At 39.2% G+C, this 20775-nt stretch overlaps 1 long non-coding RNA gene across 1 annotated transcript; it reads left to right on the plus strand.

Moving 5' to 3' along the window:
- The first annotated feature begins 870 nt into the window (after positions 1-870).
- On the plus strand, positions 871-11714 carry LOC101677552. Its single transcript, XR_200721.2, has 4 exons — positions 871-929; positions 1777-1947; positions 10145-10242; positions 11593-11714. It is a non-coding gene; the product is annotated as an uncharacterized LOC101677552 (long non-coding RNA).
- Positions 11715-20775: the final 9061 nt, after the last annotated feature.

Here is a 20775-nt window from a genome sequence, read left to right on the forward strand (position 1 = left end):
CCCTTTCTTCACATCCTCTCCAACACTTGTTTACTGACTTGTTGGTTTTGGCCATTCTAACTGATGTAAGGTGTATCTCAATGTGGTTTTGATTTGAATCTCCCTGATGGAGATTTGTTCATGTATCTGTTAGCCATTTGTATGTCTTCTTTGGAGAAATGTCTGTTCATGTCTTCTGCCCATTTTCTGACATGATTATCTGTTCTGTGTGTGTTGAGTTTGAGGAGTTCTTTATAGATCTTGGATATCAACCCTTTGTCTGTACTGTCATTTGTGAATATCTTCTCCCATTCCGTGGGTTGCTTCTTTGTTTTGTTGACTGTTTCCTTTGCTGTGCAGAAGCTTTTGATATTGATAAAGTCCCAAAAGTTCATTTTTGCTTTTGTTTCCTTTGCCTTTGGAGACATATCTTGAAAGAATTTACTGTGGCTGATGTCAAAGAGGTTACTCCCTATGTTATACTCCTCTAGGATCTTGATATAGATTCCTGCCTTAAGTTGCAGTCTTTTATCCATTTCAAGTACATCTTTGTGTAAGGTGTAAGAGAATGGTCAAGTTTCATTCTTCTACGCATAGCTCTGTCCTATTTTCCCAGCACCACTTATTGGAGAGACTGTCTTTTTTTCCACTGTATATTTTTTCCTGCTTTGTCAAATATTATTTGATCATAAAGTTGAGGGTCCATATATGGGCTCTCTACTCTGTTCCACTGGTCTATGTGTCTGTTTTTGTGCCAGTACCATGCTGTATTGGTGATCACAGCTTTGTAGTAAAGCTTGAACTCAGGCAACATGATGTCCCCAGTTTTCTTTTGTGACATAACAAAATCTTATGACATGGTGTATGCTTTCAGCTACAGAGACCAACTTCCTAAAACTCTGCTTTAAATTCTGTAGCTACTAATTACTCAACTTCAGTAGCCCTTTGTGGTAAGGATGGTTCTCAAGCTGTTTGCCTAACTAAAATGTCTGCTTTGATCACTGCCTTTTATTTATATTCAGAGGGACATGGGAGTTCAGGCCCAGAACCTAAGCCCTTAGTGTTGTCAAGAAATACAATGGTGACGTTTGCCAAACTGTGGAAAGAACCAAGATGCTCTTCAAAGAACGAATAGATAAGGAAGATGTGGTCCATATACACTATGGAGTATTATACCTCCATCAGAAGGGATGAATACCCAACTTTTGTAGCAACATGGACGGGACTGGAAGAGATTATGCTGAGTGAAATAAGCCAAGCAGAGAGTCAATTATCATATGTTTCACTTATTTGTGGAGCATAACAAATAGCATGGAGGACATGGGGAGTTAGAGAGGAGAAGGGAGTTGGGGGAAATTGGAAGGGGGAGGTGAACCATGAGAGACTATGGACTCTAAAAAACAATCTGAGGGGTTTGAAGTGGCGGGGGGGGGGGGTGGGAGGTTGGGGTACCAGGTGGTGGGTATTATAGAGGGCATAGATTGCATGGAGCACTGGGTGTGGTGAAAAAGTGATGAATACTGTTATGCCGAAAAAAAATAAAAAATAAATTAAAAAAAAAGAAATGCTTCTTTATTTAGGTGAAAAATTATAAATTTCACTGTTCTAGTCCTTTTTTAGTATTTGCTTTTGTTGCCTAGAGGCAAGGAGAAGGGTATGTTTTCACTCCTGTTCTTTGGAGCAATATGTCTAGAGCAGGGATACTAGAGAACACTAAAGACAGATTTGATTCAAAACAGAAAGTCAACAATCTGACAAAATATTATTTGACCTTCTTCTTTACATTTTTATTCTCAGCCTTTTCCCTCAAGGTCCAAACTGGATGTTTCCAACCCTGAAAAAGTAATCCTGGAACAGCTGGCCCTATACTGAAAACAAACTCTGCTGACCTAAAGTGTGGTTATCCCAAAAGAGACAAACTACCAAGCAGACACTGGATATTCACTCTAGAGCTGAAAAAGGAGAGAGGTATCTAAACAACACTCACTCAATTCTCACAAGACAGGAAGGCACAGAAGCCAATTAGAGAAAAAGATGACGTCCCAGTTCCCTTTGGTCTGTTTTCAACATAGATGCACAAACCTAGTGGATTTAATGTGAGAAATTCCCAGGGGAAAAAATTCTTTTAAAAACTTTAATTCACATGGAAATGAGGCAGTGTTTAATTCACCTTAAAGGAATCATTTAACCCATGGAAATAAACATGCAGACACTTGCCCAGAGAATAAAGCAATTTGACAGTAGGCTTAAAAACAATCCTTAAAAGCACGACCTCTCTGCCTCTTTCCTCCACATGGCTCAAAATCTTCCCCTTTTGCTCGATGAAATTCAAACTCTGAAAACTTTCTCTTTTTTCTTCTTTTCCACATTCTTCTTTAGTTCAGGTTAAATGGGAATTGCTTTTATTATCTTCAGTCAGTCAATTACTTGGCAGCTTATGGAAGTAGAATACACGGTGAACAGGGAATCTGAAAAAGTGTGTTCAAGTCCCTATTCAGTTACTAACTACATAATCATTGACAAACCAGTTACTTCTATAAGTTTCTGTTTTCTCATCTGTAAGATATGAAGGATGAACTGCATGATTGCTAAGATGCCATCAAACTCAAAAAGCTCTGTAATTGGTAGGAAAAAATATAGATGGTACCAAGAAATACTGGTAGAAAGGCATACATCCTTAAAAGCAGATGAAAAGTATTTTAAAGGTGGTGAAACCTTACATTTCATCTTTACCTGGCTTGATTTCTCAGAACTGAATCATCTCATGGAATGCATTACTCAGAACCAAAAGACATATAGATCAAAACAAAGCTCTAAAAATAAAAGATGAACCTATGTTAGGAAGAGGTAACTGGGAGCCAGTGAATAAATACCTGCAGTAGGAATTTCTTACATTCTCTAAGACCAAAACAACAACAAAAAAAATTAGGTGTCCATTTCAGTGCAGCTTTTCTTCTTGGCAGACCAGTTTCTAGGGATTAGCTTTGATTACAGTTCTGCAACCTGAAAGAGAAGTTATGCAGGGCTAATTTATTTTCTCACTCAGCCCTGGTTATCACAATGTAGATCTAAATCACAAACAAGTTAGGAATAAGGAATATGCAAACAAGATATAAGGAAATTCAGAATAAGTATCATTCATAAATAATTCCCAAATCCCACTCTATGAAACAGTTTCAACTTCCTCTTTATTTACAAACTTTTTCCCAAGAGATAAGAGTAAGTCCCTAAACTTGCTTGTTTGATCTTTGTCCTTCTTTCTTCAACTTGTCAGAACTAAAGAACTGAAAGCTAAAATGAGTCTTCTTACTACTCATCTTGTACAGTAGTCAATTCTTTGGTAGAAGGCAACAAAAACTATTTGTATTCGTCAGCTCAGACTGTTGTAACAAAATACCATGGGCTCTGTGGCTTCAACAACAGGAATTTATCTCTCACAGTTCTGGAGTCTGGGAGGTCCAAGATCAAGATATTGACCAATAGAGTTCCCTGATGAGGGCTCTCTTCCTGGCCTGCAGATAGCTGCCTTCTCACTAGGCCCTAGTATGGCAGAGAAAGAGGAATCAAGGTCTTTGTTATCTTTTCCCATAAGGACATCAATCTCATCGTGAGGGCTTTACCTTCATGACTTCATTGAAACCAAATTACCTCCCCAAGGCCCTATCTCCAAACACTATCAAATTTCAGGTTAGAGCATATGAATTTGTGGTGGGGCTGGTGAGGATGGAGGGCACAGTTCAGTCTATAGCTCTACAGAAGAAATATCCTTTATCCAAGGATATTGAAAAACTCACAGAATCAAAGAGAATCTAACAAACCAGCAGCATAGCTCAGTGGGCTAGGTCGCAAGAGTCAAACAACTCAAAGAGAATGGGATTATCCTAGCTTGAGTCATAGGCAGGGTACCTTGTTTAATAGTTTTAAGAGCACATCATAGAATGGGGCTGGGGAAGGTGGGCAAAAGAGGGAGTAATTCTCCATAAAGGAGAGAAATGGATTCAAGATAGCCAAAAAACCCAACAAATATCCAGGGTTCTCTGTTAAGCAAAGATTTAGAAGAAAACAACATTTCTATGCTAGCCCAACCACTCATTAACTCATCACCTTGGGTCAATATATTAGGCTTTCTGAACCTTAGTTTTTGCATCATTCAAATAAAAAAGTAATATCTGTCTAAGGGCAATACTGCACTGACTACACAAGTTACATTCAGAACAGCAAATGAGTCCTAAATGCTCAAGAAATGTTAGGTCCCTCCTGCTGGTTGGCTATATAAATCTGTATACACAGAATTTACTTTAAAAATACAAAGTAGGAGCGACTGGGTGGCTCAGTCAGTTGAGTGTCTGCCTTTGGCTCAAGTTGTGATCCCAGGGTCCTAGGCTCTCTGCCCAGTGTGATGTCTGCTTCTCCCTCTCCCTTTGCCTACCACTCTGCCTGTTTGTGTGCTCTCAATCTCTCTGTCAAATAAATAAAATCTTTAAAAAATAAAAATAAAATATAACTTGTACTATGTGGACATGTTATACCACTATAAATATTTTATATATTAGGCAATTATCTGACATCAAAGGGGTAAGGGGCCTTGAAGCAGGCTTAAATGTTTAACTTTTGGTAAATCCTCCTAGACTGAGGTGAGAAGGTCAAGTTTTAACATTAGAGGACTAGAGAATATACAAACTTGGTGACAATATGTCTCGTCATTTCTAGGAGCCATTTTGCTAAACATAAATGGATATGTTCCTCATTAAGGTCTCCTGCCACACAGCTTGAATCTGCAATTTTAACTGAGATCTTTGGTCTTTGAACCCCTTGAAATTTTATGCAAAATTGTGTGTGTGTGTGCACATGTGCACACAAACACAGGTTGAAAACCACTGCCTAACCAATGGGGAGCAGATAAAACCCTGCGAGCTATTCCAAAGAGCAACAGCCACTTTCAAAATTGTCCTCCTTTTGAGACAGACTCAATATCCATCATTGTACAGTATATCCCATTAACATCTACAACAAAGTAGCAGCAAGTGCATAGCACACCACAAAGTAAATACCTATGCCAGGTGATAGCGTGTAATTAGTCCATTTTAGCAGTGTAACTTTTTTCCATAAAAATCCTCCCTTAAGGGCGCCTGGGTGGCTCAGTGGGTTAAGCCGCTGCCTTCGGCTCAGGTCATGATCTCAGGGTCCTGAGATCAAGTCCCGCATCGGGCTCTCTGCTCAGCAGGGAGCCTGCTTCCTCCTCTCTCTCTCTGCCTGCCTCTCTACCTACTTGTGATCTCTCTCTGTCAAATAAATAAATAAAATCTTTTTAAAAATAAATAAATAAATCTTAAAAAAAAAATCCTCCCTTAAGCCAAGTATATAAAACAGGCTTTCTAGACAAATAAGTTCTACTGGTAGTTTACATTTTCACTGATTCACAGAAAAGACATGTTTTGCAGAAAACGTGAAGCATACATGAGGGTCCCTAGAGTCACTTGGAAGACTAGATTGCTAAGATAATGGAGAGCAATCCTACTATAGATTCACATTCTCCAATCTCAGTTGCAGCTTACCTCTAGCTGGCTTCCTTCCCCTTCCCCACAATGGCTATCTCATTCTTCATGTAAGTCCTACCTGATCCCCATTCCCTTACTTCCTGGAGAGCATATGGACTTCTTCACCAAGAAAGTCAGGCCTAAACAATGTAATTGCTTAGACTTTTTTCCTCTTTCCTCAAGCTTGCTCTATTGCTCTGTATCCGCACTCATTCTAAACTCCTTCTCTATTATCTTAGTTTTTTTCCTCTCTTCAGCTACTCAAATATCACCTTCATGTTTTTTTTTTCAATATATTTTTTCCACATCAGTACTAATATTACTTAATAGTTTTCTTTATATCGATTCATTTGATTTACTTACATACATTGAAACTTTCTTCATTAAAACCTTTTTCATGAAAAATTTTAAACATACAAAAAGTAGAAAATATTGTAAAAATCCCCATGTACTCTTCAATTTCAAAAATTATCAACTCATAACCAGTCATTTTATTATTTATACCCACCCATCTGCCCCATCCCAAATATTTTGAAAAAAAAAAAAATCCCAGTCATCATATAATTGCAACAATAAAGACTTCGGTATGTGTCTCTGGAAAGGTAACAACTTTTTAGACATACTTTTGTTTTGAAATTAGCAAATAAGGAACAAGGACAGGTACAGAATAAGGAAGGACCACAGTCTAGAGAGAATAACAACGTCCACAGTGTGAGGAGGAACTAGAAATGAGACAGGGAAAGAAAAGTAGGACAAAAGTTGTCAAGTCAAGTCTCTAAGGATTGAGAACAATACAACCAATGCCAGGAAACTGGTGGGTACAGATAAAGGCTCTGATACATGAAGTTCAGTGGAAATCTGGGGAAAATGGGTATGCCACTGGTGGATGGGAAATACAAACACAAATAGGGATGGGAAGAGTGGAAACTGGGGAACTGGTTCAGGCCTGCGTGCTAGGTAAGTGATCCTGCAATTGGAGGAACACCGAAGAGAACTGGGAAAATGGGGTTGAGAAGGAAAAGAATGTGGGAGCTGAGGGAACAGAGAGACTGGGAAAGGCATAGCTGCAGACTGAAATTAAAATGGGGTACTAATTTGGAAAGGGTTTGTTAGGAATGTACGCTAAGGTGGTCTTGAGGAGGGACACTGGGTGTTTTAAGAGAGGGGAAGCTGAAGACTGGGCAGGGACAAAGAAATAAAGGCTGTGTATTGGTTGAGGGCTGAGGAGAGGTATACAGTATGTGACTACCCTAAATGGGTTGTAATATTGGCCTCAGGCAAAATAACTTCTGCACACCACCAGTGATTTCCTTTCTGAGAAACTCAGAGACCTTAGCCCTCACACACATTTCTCTGCAGCATTTCACTGTCTTGATCACCATCTCTTTCCATTACAACTTTGAGTTTCATGATACTCTAGTTTTCCACCTTTGGATTCTCATTCTACCTTCAACTTGTACCTCTCAAGATCCTTAGGTGGCTCAGCCTCCTCTTCTATCTCCCTTCCAAGGCAACATTCGTCAGGGTTATATATATAGTGATCAATCTTATCTATTCTCACCTCTATATTGGTTCCCAAGTCTACATCTCTAGCACTATCTGCCATCTTGAGACCAGGATGCAAATTTCTAACTACATATTGTATAAATGACTCCATATTGGTGTGCTGCAGATATCTTAAATCCATAGTATTCAGAAACTAATTTTTTTAGCTCCACGATTCTATTCATCCTCCCATTTTCCTTGTCTTGGTCATAACAACTCCAATCATCCATTTGCTAAATGAGAAACCTTAGTATCAGTTTTGATTACTCTTCCTTCACCACTTGGTGTAAGCATGTTTGTGGTCACCAGCATTCTTTTGAATGTCTATTCTATGTTTGAGAAATTCTTCAAACCATCCAAAATGGAAGCTAGAACCTCTCTTTCCTAGTTTCCATTACAGCTAGGTTATAGTGAGGAAGCCACAGCTGTGCAGTATGCACTTTCATGAGGTCAGATGTAGAGGTGTGCAGTTTGGGGCAAGCAGTGGTGGAGGTTCTGGTATCCTAAGTCCAGCATCAATGGTCACTTGTGGTATGAAATGCAGTGTCCAGTGGTGCCAACAGTGGACTCTTCACCATAGAAGCCGCAGGGTATGGTGTGACCATAGCTCCTGGCTGCATGGCTCCCAGGTCTAACTCTATAGATTTTCCAGAAATCTGTGACCTGGGAAATATCCTTCCATAATCCTTTTTCTACTTCATTAGCTGAGGATGTTCCTTTGCAACTGAGGATGTTCCTTGCAACTAGCACCTTGACACCTAAGTTGCCCCAGTTTCCTACAATCAGTTACTAAGTTTTGTCTTCTAGATATACAGAAATATTCTGATGTTAAGTCTTTTCTTTCCTTTCCCATTGCATCCATCTTTATTCTAGCTTTATCATCTGCCTCAGCTCCCAGGCCCACTTGCTTCAGAACATCTTGCAATGTATATTCCTTTGATGATATCTCCCATGGAACTCATCACTCCATTAACTGTGCCTTAAACATACAACAATTGTAGCATTGACCCCACTTCTTTGGAGTTATTTGCTTAAATCACTATCTTAGTCTGTCAGGCTGAAACTTAAAAAAAAAAAAAACACAGATTGGGTAGTTTATAAATAATAGAAATTAATTTTTCAGTTTTAGAGGCTAAAAGTGTAAGGTCAGAGTGTCAGCACGGCTGGGTGAGGAAATTCTTCCAGATTTCTGACTTCTTGTGTCCTCATATGGTGGAAGGGCTGAGGGAACTCTGTAGAGTTTCTTTACAACAGCACTAATTCCATTCAAGAAGGCTCCACCCTCATGACCTAATTACCTCCCAAAGCCTCACCACCTACTAACACATCACATTGGGTATTAGGACTTCAACATATGAATTTGGGGGTCGGGAAACACAAACATTCAAACCACAGCAACCACTGTTTGCCCATTAGCCTAGGAGTTAAGGCAGTGTGGGCTTAGTAGAAAGAGCACAAGTTCTGATAACAGGCAATGAAAAAATTTCCTTAACCTCTCTAATTCTCAGTTTTCCGGTGATAATGCAAATGATTAGTAAAAGCAAATTCAGCAAAGAATCAAAGACACAATTATTATAGATTTCATTCTTGCAGGTACTATCACACAAGCTTCCATCTATACCAGAACAGCTGCAAAATCATCTATGGTGTGAGCTAATGCGGGGCTCAAGTCTTGCTTACTACAAGTCCACCCTACAATGAATAAGCTATGTCCCTCAGCCCCAACCTCCCTGCCTGGCCAACTTCCTATCCTTCCTATGCCCCAGGAGTGTGCTCACTAGACCTTTCACGGTCCACTGATATCACACTGTACTGGTTGAGCTTCACCACTGGGAACCTTTCCTATATGGCAGTAGAACAATAATTGAAATAATGAGTATAAACACTTGGCAAGGTACCCGACCTGTGGCAAGCAGCACTCAACAAATAGTGACCATTATCATTATTCCTTCTGAGCAGAGATACATTCTCTTACATTCCATCAGCACCCAGAACACTAAGTCATGTAAAATGCACTTGCTAAAAATTTAAAGAATATATAAACTTATGACCAAATTCTGATTTTATTGGAATAGAATGTCTTCCTCTCCCCCAGCCCTTATTCTTTTCATTTAGCAAAATTCTACCTAGCTTTCAACATCCACTACAACTTGCACCCCTATTACAAAGCCTTTCTCATGACCCCTGGTCAGGATTACTCATTATTTCCTCTAGATTCCCCAAGGTCTTTCTTTATAGGTGATACAGAACCTATTACAAGATTCATAACTTGATTTACAGTTATTGACTGATTGATAGATTGATATATCTCTCTAATTAAGCAGATATTGATTGGGGACAATGACCCATATTACTCTCCTTTGTAAGATTTATAGTACCCATGACAGTTGATTTTATGTGTCAATGGCTAGACCATAGTACCAAGGCATTTGGTCAAACACTATTCTGGACATCGCTGTGAAAGTATGCTTTAGATGAGATTAACATTTAAACCAGGATATTTTGAGCAAACCAGATTACTCTTCATAATGTGGATGGGTCTCATCCAACCAGCTGAAGGTCTTAACAGACAAAAGACAGATTTCCCCACAAGCAAGAGGGAAGGCAGCCTACAGACCACCTTCAGACTCAAGCTTCAACATCAACTCTTCCCTGGGTCTCCAGCCAACCTGAATTTTTGGACTTGCTGCCCTTCACAATCTAATTCTTTCTTTTAATTAATAAAAAATTTTTAAGAGAGGGAGAGAGGTGGGGAGGGGCAGTGGGAGAGGAAAAAGAGAGAATCTTAACTAGACTCCCCACAGCACAGAGCTCAATGCAGGGCTCTATCTCCCAACCCTGAGATCATGACCTGAGCCAAAATCAAGAGTCAGACACCTAATCAACTGAGCCACCCAGGCACCCCCACAATCTAACTCTTTAAAATAACCTAGATAGATAGATGATAAAGAAGTAGATAAACTGATCAATCTTAAAGGTTGGGGGGGGGGGATGCGTGTAGATAAACATATCTACATATATTTTATGTATCTCCCATTGATTCTGTTTCTCTGAGAATGCTAACTAATACAATCTCTCTCCAGTATGTGCAGTAACTATTTCATGAATGGATGGAGCTGGAAGTAAATGAATGAATGAAGTGAATAATAGGAGATGAAAACTGCCGAAGAATTTGAGGCAAGTGAGTACAGGGACGAGGAGAGCGGGGAAAGGCTTAGTAGGGTGGACAGTACCCTGAGGGTAAGAGCTCAGAAGTTCCACCTCTTATCCAGTTTTCCTAGACAAGGCCCAAGGAAGACAGTGATTGTTCAGTAATAAAGACAGTATGTGAAGCCAGAAGTTCTTTTGGATGAATCTTGAAGAGACCAGGGTTCAGACAGGGTAGTGGTGAAGGAACTCCAAAGCAATGAGTCAGTGCCCAGCAAATGCTGGAGCCTGCCTAAAATGACCACATAATTGTTATCTAGTTGTGCACCTAAGTTCAGTAGCACAGGCCAGTCCCAGCCCTCCGTCCTTTCCATACTGTGCTCCCCTTTTCACTCATCAAACCTATTGTGTTGCCTACATCTTCCTTCATACTCTCCCTGACACCTTTATACCCAGAGCCTCTTATCTCTCATTACCATATACCAACCTTGGTGGCCAGTCAGCCACTTTGGGCTTCCCAGCATTGCCCAGACTGGGCCACATTTAAAAGCCATGTCATTCTCCAGTTTCTGCAAATACAGGCGCTAGATAAGCAGGTTTTTAAAAAGGAAAACTATAAAATATGGACAGTAAATTACATTGCTGCTTTCCCCTCCCATTGAAAAATGGCAGGCTGCTAAGTGGTTTGGAGCTCAGTCAGTGTTTCAGATTAAAGGGAGTTGAATGTAAACCTCACATTACTTCTAGAGCATGAAAAAGATAGAACCTTAAATAGTCCCCATAACTGACAGAGGGAAAGGGGGGTGACTGTCAGTCGTTAATGCTATTTTTGTATTTGTATATAGATGGAAGGTCTCTGGAGCTTTTTAAAGTGCAAGTATGCCCATTTTAAAGCAAGCCAATTAAAAAAAAAAAATCCAGTCTAGCAAAACAGATGAATTAGCAAGTGGTTCTCCATACTACGAAAGAATTCTTCTCTCCAAAAGCAATTAAGATAGTCTCTATGATTATTAATGGTTTAAAAGTCTACCACAAATGTGTTTCTAATTATCCATCAGAAAAGTATTTCCCTAATTGATGGGACCCGGTAATTATTTAGAGACTATAATGAGCTGTATCCATATTGCATTATTTAAAACCTGTATTTACTGGAAACCTATATTGGGCAAAAGATTTCCCTACACATACACAAATGGCCCCTCTTGTCATATTGAATTGTAAAAGGAAAATTAAAAGCAAATAACAAATGTAATTTAGGAATGAGATTATTTGAAATTCAAAGTAATATTCCTATGTACCCATTTTCAAACAGCATTGACTTTAAAGAAAAATTGAGTGCTTGATATTACAGAAGCCTTGAATACAGAATTTGTTCATTCCTCAGGTATACTGTGATGCCCTGGTATCTCTAAAGTGGATATCTGTGCTATCCTCTAAAGTGGATATGAGATGAAGATGACGTTATCCCTCCAAGAAAGTTGGAGAAATAAACCATTCATATGAACCACGAGGTCAGTAATCATACAGTCGCCACATAGAGAGTTACAGATGGCAAGTACAACAGGAAACAGGAGACCAGGATGGGCTGAAGCGGTCAGAGATATGAAACTTGAGCTTGCTGTTGAAGGAGACAGATGAGAGAAAGAACAGCAGGAATCTGCTCCTAAGCAGGCTTGAAACAAGTCCAAGGAGACTTAAAAATGGGGGGGGGGGGGCAAAGCGCAGAGATAGAAGGGAAGTGGAACTACCTAGAGAAGCTATTATCAAATAGCAGGCAATGGAAACAAATGGAACAATACAGAGTCAGAGGGATCATAATCATATGAGATCAAACTCCACAGTAGCAAAAGGCAGCCAGGTGGGCTCTCTATTGTTCAAGCTGCTTCTATGTGGTTGAAAATCTATATATAACCTTGACTTCCCAAAACTTGACTACTAAGAGCCTGCTATTGACTGGAACCATTCCATTAAACATAAATAGTCAATTATATATTTTGTATGTGATCTGCCTTATACATTATATTCTTATAATAAAGAAGAGAAAATGTCAATAACAAAATCATGAGAAAATACATTTATATACTGGGCTGTATTTATTTTTTAAAATTTGTATAAGTGGACTATGCAATTCAAACCCATGTTGTCCAAAAGTCACCTGTACTATACCCTGACAGTGTCCAAGTAACTTTTTTTTTAAAGATTTTATTTATTTGACAGAGATCACAAGTAAGCAGAGAGGCAGGCAGAAAGAGGAGGGGAAGCAGGCTCCTCGCTGAGCAGAGAGGCCAATATGGGGCTTGATTCCAGGACCCTGGGATCATGACCTGAGCCGAAGGCAGAGGCTTTAACCCACTGAGCCACCCAGGTGCCCCTCCAAGTAACATTTAAACCTTTTCACAATGAACCTTGTTTGAAACTCTAAAGAGTTCTTCTTCATTAATTTGCCAGCACTAACAGTTCTATCACAAAATGCTTAACAAAGTGTTAGCAGCAATGTAAACAGTCTATCCTGTTCTCATGCTCATTATACTCATGAAGTGTTCCTTCCTACACCTAGGATAGACTTCCTTAACGCAGCCCCTGACTCCATTGAATTCTCCTCCAAGTGTTGGAAACTTTGTCCATGATCATCTGAGGGATAATATGTGCTATTTCACTAAGTCATAGTAAGGTGGCAGATTTTGAGCAAGATCTGTAAGTTTATTGCCTTAAAAATAAACTTTTAATTTTCACAGCAGTGTCAGAGGTAAGAGTTATCCTGGCACCAAAAAAAAAAAAAAAGTTATCCTGGCCCCTGGCACCAAAAGAACTCTCTCTGGCACCTGGCTGAGGGACTAAAGCAAAGTGTAAAAGATCCAGGGCTAGAGGGTGGAAGACAATTCACTCTGTATACCAAATATCCCAGTTATATTTCTAGATCATGGTTCCCATAACACTTCATACTTTAAAAATTCTTTCTTTTACCTTGTCTCATGTTCTAAATGCTTTAAAGTAAAACACCCTTGAAAACTAGAAAATACTGGGGCACCTGGGTGACTCAGTGGGTTAAAGCCTCTGCCTTCGGCTCAGGTCATGATCCCAGGGTTCTGGGATCCAGCCCTGCATCGGGCTCTCTGCTTGGCTGGGAGCCTGCTTCCTCCTCTCTCTCCGCCTGCCTCTCTGCCTTCTTGTGATCTTTGCCTGTCAAATAAAATCTTAAAAAAAAAAAAAAGAAAGAAAAGAAAAGAAAACTAGAAAATACTAATTTGCTTTATTGTGGTATAATATAAATACAGTATAAAGCACAAATATTAAGCATACAACTCAGTGAATTCATATATTTAAATACAAACACACACACACACACACACACGCGCGCGCGCGCGCGGGCGCGCGCATAACCTTATGCAAGCACCACTCCACAAACTGGAATATAAAGCATTTCCAGTACCCCAAAGACTCTCTTGTACTCCTCCCCTCAATAATTTTTTTCCTCATAGCACTGAAACTTTTTTAAAAATAAAAATTAAAGTTAGAGACAATAACTCTCAGCTATACTCAATCCACTAATGTTTGGGGATGCTTATTTCAAAATTTCAGTTTTCACAAGTAGTGATATGCTTTCAAAGTTTCAAGAAGTAGTGGGAAAACGCGAAAAAAGATTACCAGTGATCATGGTTTCTCCAGGAAAAACTGTACTACCCCTCTCATCAAACCCGAGCCTTTTGAGTTCACTCATTCGGAATTTCTTTAAAATACTTTTAGAAGAAAATCATATGTAAGAAATGTTGATAACAGGAAAAACAAGTACCGGGAGACAATTATTAGCCTTTAAAAAAATTTAACCCAGGAATATACGCCACAATATAGCCATCACCAACATATGAGGTCAGCATAAAAAGTACAAAGGGAATTGAGCAAGGGGATAGCTGGCTTGGTTATTTTTTCCTTTTTCTGTTGTTCTTGTTAATTTTTATGCTTTTAACTTTAATCTTGTTGAGCATAGAAATAGGATACCAGCATAGATGTCACTGAGGGCAAGAATCAGAAGCAAAAAACAATTCCCAGAAAAGGGAATTTCATACTTCTCTGAGAAAGTTAGACTGGGTTATTTCAGGAAACTATAGACTTATGACTATTTAAATAGTTAAGCAAGTGTTGTTTTTTTTCCCCCTGTAGGCCACATAACACAAACCACAGACAATAAATATCACTTGTGAAAATCAGGCAGAAAGAAGAGAAATTTCACAAATGCAACAAACTATAGACAGATAGCACCAAGAGACCTCACCACAATAACCACCTCCATGGTCAGGGTTTGAAGTACATTCTGCAATTAGCAAAGGCTGAAGTCCTTAAATTTAATCATCATCAATTTACTGAAAATACAAAGATGAAATCTTTATGAGAGCTACAGCTGCATACTTTTGCCCATCACTCAACAGCTGTCTATGGTACTGTAATGGCTATGTTATTTGCAATATGCATCATATGACCAACAGAGAGCCTACTTCCCCCTCTCTTTCTGCCTGCCTCTCTGCCTGCTTGTGATCTCTGTCTGTCAAATAAAGAAAAAATAAAAATCTTGGAAAAAAAAAAAGAAGAAGAAGAGACACCAGAGAGCTCACTCTCTCCCTCTATATATATATCTAGCTCAATCTCCTTCTGCCCATGCACTGAAGAGAGGCTTTACAAGGTATAAAAGCAGGCATTTGTAAGCCAAGAGGAGAGCTCTCACCAGAAACCAATTCTGCTGGTCCTTGATCTGGAACTTCTAGCCTTCATAACTATGAGAAAATAAATTTCTCTTAAGCCACCCAGTCTCTGCTATTTTTCTATGGCAGTCCAAGCACACTAATATAGGGGGATTTCCACAAACTTAACACAGTGTCTTTTCTCACCACCAATACTCCTCCTATCAAAAAGTCTGCTTGGTCATATGGCCTAAGCAGGAAGGTCACCTATACCACAACCTAGAACTAGTGAACACTTTCTTATTATGGGTCCTACTCAAGGAAGGCAGTCTTTTGTACCATGCAGAAATATGTTAAAGAAATATTCCCAAGTTAGAATATATTGCCTCAATAACTTAAGAGGCCTAGCAAATGTACTTACTTCTTGGTGCTAGGAGGTTTGAAATGCAACAATTTGTTCTTTATTTTGGAGAGATATTTCAGTGTGCCCCAAATCAACGTACTTGAAGAAAGTCACTATTGTGGTGAGCACCTGAACCTTTATAGGGTTTATCTTCAACTATCTAAAGCACATGTATCTACCAACACTTAAAATATACTTGCCACGTTTTGTTCATCCAGTCCAATGAATGTGGTGTTGTTAATATACAGGATGAAGGTGATATACTACAGAATGTCCAGAGCACGTATATCCCTTTGGACTATATTATGTTAAAGGATGAAAAATGAATATAATCCTCAAACTATTATCATTCTAGTTAATGTAAACTGTTTCTAATCCCCCTTCCTGTTAGGAACAGAAAAGAACAAAAACACCAAACTAATGCTTATATACCATGTACAAGAGGCTGTGTTAATCTATTCTAACACAGATACTGCATCTGGCACAGCAGCGGCAAATGGCCTATTGTTTGGTGGATTTTGCAATAATCTTCTTTAATCCTCCAGGATCTGAATGTTTTTTGAAGAGGTCAGATAAGACTGGTAAATGAAATGTGGATATGATAGGAACTGCCTCTATCATTTAGGTCTTTAATGGTGGCACTAAACTCTATGCCTTCAAGATATGCTATTCTTACTAATTTACTCTCTTGGCTAGGGCTAAAGGGTAACTTCACAGGCTTCCTTTGGGCCTTCCTCAATATGATAATTCTTAACCGCTAGGCCAAAGAACCAAAGTGGAAATTCTGACAATTACCTATATACACATTTCAATTATATATTCTGAGCCCAGTAAAGTGACCACAGAGTGGATCTGTGGACCCAGCAGACTTACTGTGAGTCAGACCTGAGTCAGAATTCCATTTATTACTGGCCTTCATACACCCTACCCACCCTTCCACAGAAGGGGACCATCGGTCTCTAAGCATCCATGTCAACCGAGACCCTGTCTCCAACAGTCCTCAGAATGTTTATGTATTCCCTTTTCCCCAGTATATAGTTATCTAAATACATGGTCTTAGTTCCTTTGGGGAATTAGTGGAAGAACCATTACCACATACATTTCACATGCTGTTGCAGGATGCTTCTTCCTAAAAACCTACTCTTTCCTTCAATTTATGGCTTCTAAGTCTAAAAACTGGCTCAGATCTAAAATTTTGGCCAAGAACTGTGCCTTTTTATTAAGGCAATTGTCCTCAGCATCCTGATTACCCATCCTGCTAGGTTCTGCATCTCCTTTTGGGTTTAGATCCTTTTTTCCTTTCTTAGCAAGCTCAGCACTTCCCTGGCCACATTAAATTTGACTTGAAACTAGCTAATTATTGGTTAGGATCTGAGGGGTAGCCTATATGGTTTTGTAAGGCAAATGCTGTGTTGCCTTCAGAAAGGGGGTCGAGTCTCTAACAAAGAAAAGGCTACTTTTGCAAGCCTAAAAAGTTCAAGGATAGTTAATTAAGTTCCTTGACACTGATGTTCCCATCTCAAGTTTTAGGGTCTTATTCTTTTCAAAAAATAGGAAAATTTGGCATAGCAAAATTTGTTATATGTCCTTGGTATAACAAATTTGCTGGGGCTGAAAATTTAACCTTTTCTATAAATGTGCTATTGTTTTTCTTTCTTTCTTTTTTTTTTTTTGTTTTTTAGATTTACTTATTTATTTTAGAGAAAGAGAGAGAGCACATGAGTGGGAGGGCCAGAGGGAGAGGAAGAGAGAATATCAAGTAGATACCATGCTGAGCATGGAGCCCAACATGGGGCTTGATCTCACTTCCCTGAGATCACCATCTGAGCCAGAACCAAGAGTCTGATGCTTAAATGACTGTAGCACCCAGAGCCCCCAAATGTGCTACTCTTAAAGTTAAATCTTGTTGTGCTTCTCAGTACTTTCTGCCCTCGAGCTGCAGAAGAGTCTCTTTATTTGCGGCTAAGGAGATCCCAACTTCCATACTTCTTCTTTGAGTAGTAATTAATCATTGTCTTTCTCTGATACCTTAAAGACACTCAGCATAGGCACAGAATTCCCTTGTCCTTATAATTAGTACTCTCATCTCTCAAAAGTCTGAGATGTTGCACCATCTAGTTCATTCTCTTCCATGGGTTCCCCATCCAGTTCATCACCAGTGACAAGTGAAACAAATGAATGACTACTTCATGATAGGGATTAAATGCAACTGCCAGTGAATTGCAGTAACCCAGCTCCAAAATCCTATTTTAGAGTCAGCTTCCTTAGAGCACTGCTGGTACCAAATCATTAGCCAGTTTCCCTAGGAAATATTCTGAAGGAGTTTTGAGTGCATAAAGTTTATTGAGGAGGATCCTTCAAATTGACACCTGTCGGGGCATAAAGGAAGTAGGTGTGGACAGAAAGAACTGAACTTCATTGCAGTCACAACAAAGGATTCAGCTGTCACACTGGAAATCTCTGGAGCTAGGGTGGCCCTTCCTCAAAGCAATGAGACTCAGCCTTTATTCCTCTGCCTGACCAGTCATTGTATATAGGCTGCCTCTAAGAAAGTGGTGTGATCTAGTGTAAGACAACCCTTTGGCGGGGGACAATTCCCAGGGAGGGACTTAGCTTAGGGCCCTCAGTCTCCAACCTTCTCAGTTACTGGGAAAATTAGTGACCTGGTTTGAAAGGGGAGATCTGGATAGTAGTGAACAGTACCCACTATGTAGTATAAACTCATACTACACATACATACACACACACTTTTTTTTTTCTTTTTGTAATGAGACCTAGGACAAAGTCTAGAAATAATGCTTCTTTTGATAGATTTTTCTAAGAAAAATAAGGCACCCCATTCTTCAAAATGCTGAAAACTGTTCTTCTACCACAAGAAAAATACACAATGATTTCAATCAAGGACAGGATCAAGAATTTAAATATTCTTGACACAATGAAACCAAAACATGACATCTAATACAGATAAATGTCAGTTCAAATTATTTAATTGCACAAACATAGACTAGAAGAGTCTGATATGATAACATTTCACACAGAAAATATGCAGGGAGGTTAGTTGTTTCCGAACTTAATAGGTGTCTAGAGTATAAAGGCAACTACCAAGAAAGCAAGTGCATTTAGTCTCTATTAATAGAAGTATAGTATTACCAGCAGATGCTATGGTTCTGCCATATATCCCATAATGGACAACCACATCTGGAGAAATACTCAGCTCTCAGTTTCATGTTTTCAAAGACACCATTCAAAGCCAGACTGAGTCCCAATAGTAGCAATCAGAGGTCTGAAAATAATGCCCTATGGAGAAAAGCTGAAGGGTAAGGGGTGGTTATTCCAGAAAGGAAAGGCCTTTGTGGGGAAGAAGGGAGTCAATTGAATATATTGCGTCTGGGTTTCTCCAGAAAGGACTAGGATTTCTAGGCAGAAATTACAGGGACCAGATCTTAACTCAATATAATGAAAAACTTTCAAACAATTAGAGCTGACAATGGAACTAGTAGCAATGGCTCTGCCCTCAAAGTGCCTAAGGCCAAAGCTCTTCTCAGGAATGCTGGGGGTAACCCCCTGCCTCACCCTGACACACACTTTAACATTTTATTTTTCTAAGACCAGGGGTTAAGAACTAAGACTACATCAGGCCAGAGAAGGAATACATTTCAAAATAGGCTAATATTTTCCTTTACTTTTCCTTAAGCATCTCTACTATACCTAAAACTCTCCCAAGCTCAGCAATAAGACAGGAATCCTGCTTCTATTATTTCACCTTCCCAAGAAAACAGAAGTATGTATGAATGAATGAGTAAATGAATGAATAAATGATAAAATGACAAATAGCTCATTAATAAACCAATACAACTAAGATATTTCTTATCTCATATCTAGATGTGCCCATCCATATTCTTACTCAAGAACTCTGCAATAAAGTGAGTTCTTTGTGTGAATTCAAGTAAATTGTCACCTCCCTGGGGCCCAGTTCCCATATCTGGGAATAAATACAGCTGTTGGAGTGAAATAATCCCTCAATCTCTCTCAGCCTGAACAGTCCCATAGCCAAAGGAAAGAAAGTATTGTTTTTATTAAAAATGCCTTAGGAGTCATTATGTATCCAGGAGAAACCAGATTTTTTTCCTGACTGTACAAAAGCACTTGTAGAAGATTCGTTGTTGGAATTTATGACTTAGTAAAACACCTAGAAGAAAGCAGGAGATAAAGAACTCGAAAGAAGAAAAATCTCAATATGGTTTTGATTTTAATTTCCCTGGAGATACCACCTTACACCATTTAGAATGGCAAAAATTGACAAGGCAAGAAACATCAAATATTGGAGAGGCTGTGGAGAAAGGGGTACCCTCCTACACTGTTGGTGGGAATGCAAGTTGGTACAGTCACTTTGGAAAACAGTGTGGAGGTTGTTAAAAAAATTACAAATAGAGCTACTCTATGACTGAGCAATTGCAGTACTGGGTATTTACCCTAAAGATACAGATGTAGTGAAAAGAAGGGCCATATGCACCCCAATGTTCACAGCAGCAATGTCCACAATAGCCAAACTCTGGAAAGATCAGAGATGCCCTTCAACAGCAAATGGATAAAGAAGATGTGGTCCATATATACAATGGAATATTACTCAGCCATCAGGAAGGATGAATACCCACCATTTACATCGACATGGATAGAACTGGAGGGGATTATGCTAAAGGAAATAAGTCAAGCAGAGAAAGAAAATTATCCTGTGGTTTCACTTATTTGTGGAACATAAGGAATAGCATGGAGGACATTAGGGGAAGGAAGGGAAAAGTGAAGGGGGGAAATCAGATGGGGAGAAAAACCATGAGACGATGAACTCCAAGAAACAAATTGATGGTTTAAGAGGGGAGAAAGATGGGGGCATGGATTAGCCGGGTGATGATTAAGGAAGGAATGTATCGCATGGAGCACTGGGTGTTATATGTAAACAATGGATCATGGAACACTACATCAAAAACTGATGATGTACTGTATGGTGACTAACATAACATAAGAAAGAATGAAAGAAAGAGAGAGAGAGAGAAAGGAAGAGAAGAAAAATCTCTAGGATAATCCGAAATGTTTATTTGGTCTGGTTTTTCACTTTTTAATTGTTCCTGTGAGTTCACAGAAATGTTTCAAAAATCTATCACTCAGTGTTAGGTATTCAAGACTAGCAGGAAGTCAGTTGATTTTGATTTTAAGAACTCTGTACTGGGGCGCCTGGGTGGCTCAGTGGATTACGGCCTCTACCTTTGGCTCAGGTCATGATCCCAGGGTCCTGGGATGGAGCCCTCCATCGGGCTCTCTGCTCCGCAGGGAGCCTGCTTGCTCCTCTCTCTCTCTGCCTGTCTCTCTGCCTAGTTGTGATTTCTCTCTGTCAAATAAATAAAATATTAAAAAAAAAAGAACTCTGTACTTAGCAAAACATCCTCCTTAGAAATAATGCTTTTTTTAAAAAAAGAATATATGGAGGATTTTTTTA

Source organism: Mustela putorius, unplaced genomic scaffold (genome assembly GCF_011764305.1).
Source record: "Mustela putorius furo isolate JIRA1106 unplaced genomic scaffold, ASM1176430v1.1 tig00537350_pilon_pilon_pilon, whole genome shotgun sequence".
In the NCBI taxonomy this organism is placed as follows: Eukaryota; Metazoa; Chordata; class Mammalia; order Carnivora; family Mustelidae; genus Mustela; species Mustela putorius.